This window comes from Ixodes scapularis, unplaced genomic scaffold (assembly GCF_016920785.2).
Source record: "Ixodes scapularis isolate PalLabHiFi unplaced genomic scaffold, ASM1692078v2 PGA_scaffold4__175_contigs__length_147842914, whole genome shotgun sequence".
In the NCBI taxonomy this organism is placed as follows: Eukaryota; Metazoa; Arthropoda; class Arachnida; order Ixodida; family Ixodidae; genus Ixodes; species Ixodes scapularis.
This window is the reverse complement of record NW_024609879.1, coordinates 48,201,070-48,207,492: the sequence shown is the minus strand read 5'-3', so window position 1 is coordinate 48,207,492 and position 6,423 is coordinate 48,201,070. Positions and strand designations below refer to the sequence as shown.

Below are 6,423 nucleotides of genomic sequence, written 5' to 3'. Positions count from 1 at the left end.
ACCCATTGAACAATAGCAGTGTTTAGATTTAATTGGGAAAGTTTTAGTAGGAGGCGCTGGTGCGGTACTTTGTCGAATGCTTTGGCAAAATCTAAAAAAACAGCGTCGGTTTGAAGGTTATGGTCAAGATTAAAATGCAAGTCATGAACGAAGAGTGCAAGCTGAGTTTCGCAAGAGAAGCCCTTACGAAAACCGTGCTGGGAGGGGTGGAAAAAGTCTATAGAGTCTAGGAAATTAATTATATGAGTGTAGATGACGTGTTCCATGGCTTTGCAGGGGACGCTTGTTAAAGAGATGGGACGGTAATTTAGTGGGGAGTCCTTGTTACCCGATTTGTAGACCGGAACGACCCTTCCCACCTTCCAGTCGTCCGGTAAGATGCCTGTAGAAAGTGATTGTGAAAACAACATGGTCATGTACACAGCAGATACACGTTTGGTATTTTTTAAAAGTTTTGAGTTAATTCCGTCAACGCCGGCTGACGATGAGAGTTTGATATTTTCAATTAATGATGAGATGCCATCTACAGAGAATGTGAGAGCTGGCATAGTAGATACTGCGTTAGAAGGTATTAAAGAGGGAGGGACATCGGTTTCTTCGGTGAACACGGAAAAGAAGGCGGAGTTAAAAGCGTTGGCGCACTCGGTGTCAGTGACTATTTCGCCCGCTCCGTTTGTCAGGCTAATGATGCGCGTCTCTTGGGGATTTATAACTTGCCAAAATTTTTTAGGATTGTTAATTAAGATCTTTGGTAAGTCATCATAAAAAAAGGAATGCTTTGCGTTACGTATAAATGCCAGATAGGAGTCTTCAGCTGCGTAGTATTTTTCCCATGCGCAGGGGTTTCCATTCCGCTTGGCCGAGCGGAAAAGACGTTTTTTTTTGTTACCTAGTTTTTTCAAAGACTTTGTAAACCAGGGTTTCTGTCGATTCTCACGGAACGTAATTAGTGGGATGAATTTATTTGCAAGTTCATTTAATTTATTTCTGAACATTATCCAGTTTGCATTAATAGAGCGATTAGAAAATGATGCTTCAAAAATTGGAAGAAAGGCGTTTAGCTCATTGTTTATTACTTCATAATTTCCCTTATCATATAGACGAATTCTTTTATCGCTTGTTTGGTGTCGTACCGGGCAAAAGTTGAAGGTAGCATGGATTACTTTGTGGTCGCTGACTTCGCGGAGATAAGTAGCCGATGATAGGCTTTCGGGATGACTGGTTAGTATTAGATCTAGGATGTTTGCAGAATCCCGTGAAACACGTGTGGGTTCGGATACTAGTTGAACAAGGTTAAAATCAAGACATACGTTAATAAAATCTCTTGCGGCTTCATTGCCTATAGCTGAGGGGATCTGGTTGCTCCAGTCTATTTGCGGGTAGTTAAAGTCTCCAAAGAGAAGGATATGCGCATTCGGGTACGTTAAGGCGAATTCACTAAAGATGTTATTAAGTTTACAAGAAAAGTCAGGAGAAGAATGGGGAGGCCTGTAGCAGACTCCCAAAAGAACCGTCTGAGGTGAAGCGCGACATATGATCCATAGTATTTCAAGGTCGGATGTAATGTTAACAATAGAACATGACAACTGCTGGTGTACGGCGATGAGAACACCTCCTCCTCGTGTGGCTTGGCGGTCATTTCTATAAAGGCGGAAGTCCGGCAAATCGGCCAGAACTTCAGCATCAGTGATTTCTTTAGACAGCCAGGTTTCGGTTAATATCAACAAATTACTACAAGAGGACAACACGAGATTAGACAAAATTTCTCGTTTCGGAAGAAAGCTTCGCGCGTTGGTGAAGATTACGGAAAATGAAAGATTAGTTTTGGTAGAATTCCGAGAGGGGGCTGTTATTTTCTTCTGACGGGGCAATTGCTATGCTGTTTCCCTTACTGTCTGTGATGGTTCATCAAAAATATAGCGTTTCGGGCCCATAAGTAGTGTTTTAAACCGTAAAGAAAACGGCGTATTTTTGCTTTTTGCAAACGCAAGTAGGTGTTTGCGAGCATTTTGTACGGGTCGAGAAAAGTCTTCGCCAACACTGAAACTTGTTCCTTTGAACTTGCGGCCATTAGATAGTATGGTGTCTTTTGTCTTATAGAACGTGAATTTAACGATTACTGGGCGAGGGCGGTCAGATGTGTGATGTCCAAGACGATGTGCACGCTCTATTTCTTTGGGGTCTATGGTTATGTTCAAGTGATCACGACAGTGCCGGATGACGAGCTGTTCTGATTGGGCAAACGTTTCTGGTCCAGTGGAGTTAGGGATGCCATAGAAAATGAGGTTGTTGCGTCGAGAATGATTTTCGGCATCGTCGAAGCGTGCCTCCAAGCCACAGACCAAACGGGCCGTCTGAGCCGTCTCGATTTTTACATTTTCTAATTCGGTGCGCACGGGGGCGAGATTTTGATAATGGTTTTCGAGCGCAGTCATGCGCCCGCTTAAATCTGATATCGCTTTATCTGTTGTTAATAGCTGGGTTTTAAGGTCTTGTACCTCTGCAAGTAATTTCGATTGACCGGTGGATAGTTTTTTTTAGCTCGGCTAGTATGGCGTTAGTATCAGGACCAGGATTAGTTTCGATGTCCCCCGATTGCAACAGCAAGGAACGGATGACATGGAAGCACTCAATCGAAATGACAACGCAACACTGCGGGCTCGGCAGCTGTATCAAAAAGTAGTTACTTGTTTTTTTAGAGAAAAGACTGCACGATTTACTAACCTGCACGAAAAAGTTGAACGGATTAGTGGTCTGCGTTGTGGCACAGCCACCGAGCCCACAGAGCGACATCGGCTGCGTCGGCTGGTTTATAGTGGGCGGGTAAGCGGCTGTTGATGACGATGGGGCCCTCCACACTTGGCCGAGGATCAATTGCTTGAGTGACGAGTCTGCCGGACGTGACGAGGCGTTGCTGATGGCCGGGTGGTAGCTGCTTGCTTGGTCTTCGTTGTTCCAGATTGTGCATGCTGTCGTGCCGTCCGAGGAAGCCAGCACCGGGAGCAAAGCGCGGAGGAGAATGAAGGAGAACATCTGCACGAAAAAGTTGAACGGATTAGTGGTCTGCGTTGTGGCACAGCCACCGAGCCCACAGAGCGACATCGGCTGCGTCGGCTGGTTTATAGTGGGCGGGTAAGCGGCTGTTGATGACGATGGGGCCCTCCACACTTGGCCGAGGATCAATTGCTTGAGTGACGAGTCTGCCGGACGTGACGAGGCGTTGCTGATGGCCGGGTGGTAGCTGCTTGCTTGGTCTTCGTTGTTCCAGATTGTGCATGCTGTCGTGCCGTCCGAGGAAGCCAGCACCGGGAGCAAAGCGCGGAGGAGAATGAAGGAGAACATCTGCACGAAAAAGTTGAACGGATTAGTGGTCTGCGTTGTGGCACAGCCACCGAGCCACCGTGGCCAGAGACTGGCTGATGACTGGCTTTTATATGGCCATTGGCCAATGGCCACTGGCCATCAGCCATCGGCCAAGCATTAGCCAATGAATGGCCACTCTCTGGCCACTGGCCAAAAGACCATCGCCAGACACTGGCCATTGCTTGACAAAATCCGTGCTGCTTGGGATGTGCTAAGGTTCCTCTTCGTATACCACTTGAAGCTGTGGCAACCCGTGTTTTAGTTGACCGTCTCATTACCATTGTGTCCTTATATCTTCCCCCACATGTTCCACTTCATAGTCATGAACTCGAAGGTCTTATTGATGAACTGCCAGGGCCCTTCTTAATTTTAGGCGATTTTAATGCTCACAATCCTTTGTGGGGCAGTGACCGACTTGATTCTCGTGGCAAGATCATAGAGCGTCTATTACTGTCTTCAGGTTTGTGTCTTTTAAATAACAAAGAGCCAACATTTTACAGTGCACGTCATGACCCTTCCACACCCATCGACCTGTCTATTTCATCACCCTCATTGTTTCCTTGTTTTTCTTGGAACGTTTAAAAAAAAACCTTTTGCGAGCGACCGCTTTCCGGTCATTCTAAAAAGCAACGTCGCACTTCCCACCATTTTAAAGCGCGTTCCTAGGTGGAAGTTAGAAAAGGCGGATTGGGGGCTTTTTAAAATTAGAGGCTATTACGCAGACTTTTGAAAACATGCCGAAGCCATGGTGGAACAAAGACTGTGCATCTACAGAAAAAGAACAGCATAAAGCCTGGGATACGTTCAGACGGTACCCTGATCTACTCAATAGAATCGAGTTCAAAAGGAGAAAAGCAAAAGCTCGATGAACGAGGAAACGAGCTAAACGAGGAACTTGGATGAAGTATGTCTCTTCAATCAACAGTTTTGTTTCGTTCAAGGAAGTTTGGAATCCATACCGCAAAATCAAGGGTGATTATCACGCTTTTGCGATTCCTCTTTTCCATTCTCCTACAATCCCGCTACAGAGATGTGGCTAATGTTCTCGGAGAGCAGTTCCACAATGTTTCTTGCTGCGATAATTACAGGGCAGAATTTAGACAATTCGAGGCTCGTGCAGAATGCCATCGCATTAGTATGTCTGGAGGAAATACTGCAGGATACAACAAACCTTTCACAATGCATGAACTTAAGTTGGCTCTTAGTCTTAAGAAAGAGTCGGCCCCTGGCCCCGAGAGGATTCATTACGAGATTATTCGTCAGCTGGTCCCAAAATCTCTGGAAACTTTGCTTTGGTTTTTGAATCATCTGCGGTCGCAGGCATACTTTCCCCAAGCCAGGAAACAGGCCCATGTTATCCCATTGTTGAAACCTGGCAAAGACTCGTCTGTTCCATCCAGCTGCCGCCCATTGCACTTACAAGCAGTCTTGGCAAAATATTTGAGCGAATGATCAATAGGAGTCTTGTGTACTTTCTTGAAATGCAGGGTTTGTTCTATCGGAACCAGTGTGAATTTCATGGAGGGCGGTCAACTGTTGACCACCTAGTGCGCCTGGAAACGACTATACGTAACGCTTTTGTAAACAGGCAGCACTGCGTGTCAGTCTTCTTTGACTTGGAGAAGGCGTACGACACGGCATGGCGGTGTGGAATACTTAGGGACCTGTTCGCATGTGGTTTAAGTGGTCGCATGCTTTGTGTTATAAAAAGTTTTCTTTCTGACCGAACATTCAAAGTTAGACTAGGTACCACATATTCAGACCTCTTTATTAAGGAGAATGGGGTGCCACAAGGGGGTGTTTTGAGCATTACATTATTTGCCGTGAAAATCAACTCTCTTTCGAAGGTAATATCACGCACTGTGTCTTACACCTTGTACGTTGATGACGTTCAAATATCAGTTTCTTCTTGCAAGCTGCCCAGTTGTGAACGCCAGCTGCAGCTCACAATAAATAAAATGAGAAAGTGGGCCGTCGAAAATGGTTTTGTGTTCTCACCTGAGAAAACGGAGTGCGTATACCGTTCTCTCTAAAACGTGGAATAACGCTGGATCCATCATTAGAAATCAATAGAACTCCAATTAGTACCCGAAATGAACACAAGTTCTAAGGACTTATTTTTAATAGGAAGCTAAATTTTATTTCACATTTGAAACAGCTAACACTTAAATGCCTTAAATCTGCTAATATCCTCAAAGTCTTGTCACACAGGTCATGGGGATCTGACAGAAAGTGTCTGCTGCGCCGGTATAACTCCTTCGTCAGTTCCCGCCTTGATTACGGAGCAGTAGTTTACGGATCGGCCAGGTCATCGGCCCTCAAGATGTTAGATCCTGTTCACCACCTTGGCTTTTGACTTGCCAAAGGGGGGGGGAGGGGGGGGCTTTTCGGACATCAATCCTCAGTTTATGTGTAGAGACAAATCAGATATTGCTGGAAAAAGACGGCAATATATTAGCTTGTTTTACGCCTCAGGCACGTAACCAGGATTTTGTTTCGGGGGGGGGGGGGGGGGGGGGGGGGGGGAGGGGGCGGCCGGGCCTGGGCCACCCCCCTGGATACGTGCCTGTAAATAAATAGCAAAATGGAAGATTTTGGGAGGGGCCCGGGCCTGGGCCACCCCCCTGGATACGTGCCTGTTACGCATACAAAGTCCTCTCTACCCTGACCATCCAACATACCGCTGTGTGCCTTACTCTAATTATTCCCCTTTTTTTCAAAATAAGCCTAGTATTGTGGGGCCGCTCAGTCTTCGCCTTGGGGACATCCGTAAATCTCTTAGTCTCGAACTGAATGACATATGCTTACTCCAAAGGACCTACACTGTTGCGCCTTCGGATCTGCTGCCAGTCACCTGCGATTACTGTTTCACCAGGTTCAACAAACGTAACATTTCTCCAAAAATCATCCAGCAGAAGTTTGATCAGGTACTAAAAAAAATACAAAGATTATGCACAGTTTTGTACCGACGGCGCAGAGACCTCCTCTTTTGTTGGATCTGCTGTGTACTCTGAATCATTTACAAGCGTTCAGCGGTTGAACAGCGTTGCTGGTATCTTC

The 6,423-nt window shown here is 46.0% G+C and overlaps 1 pseudogene; it reads right to left on the bottom strand.

The window, feature by feature from the left end:
- Positions 1-1,522: 1,522 nt before the first annotated feature.
- Positions 1,523-3,033, bottom strand: LOC115313020 (annotated as a pseudogene).
- Between the last annotated feature and the right edge of the window lie 3,390 nt (positions 3,034-6,423).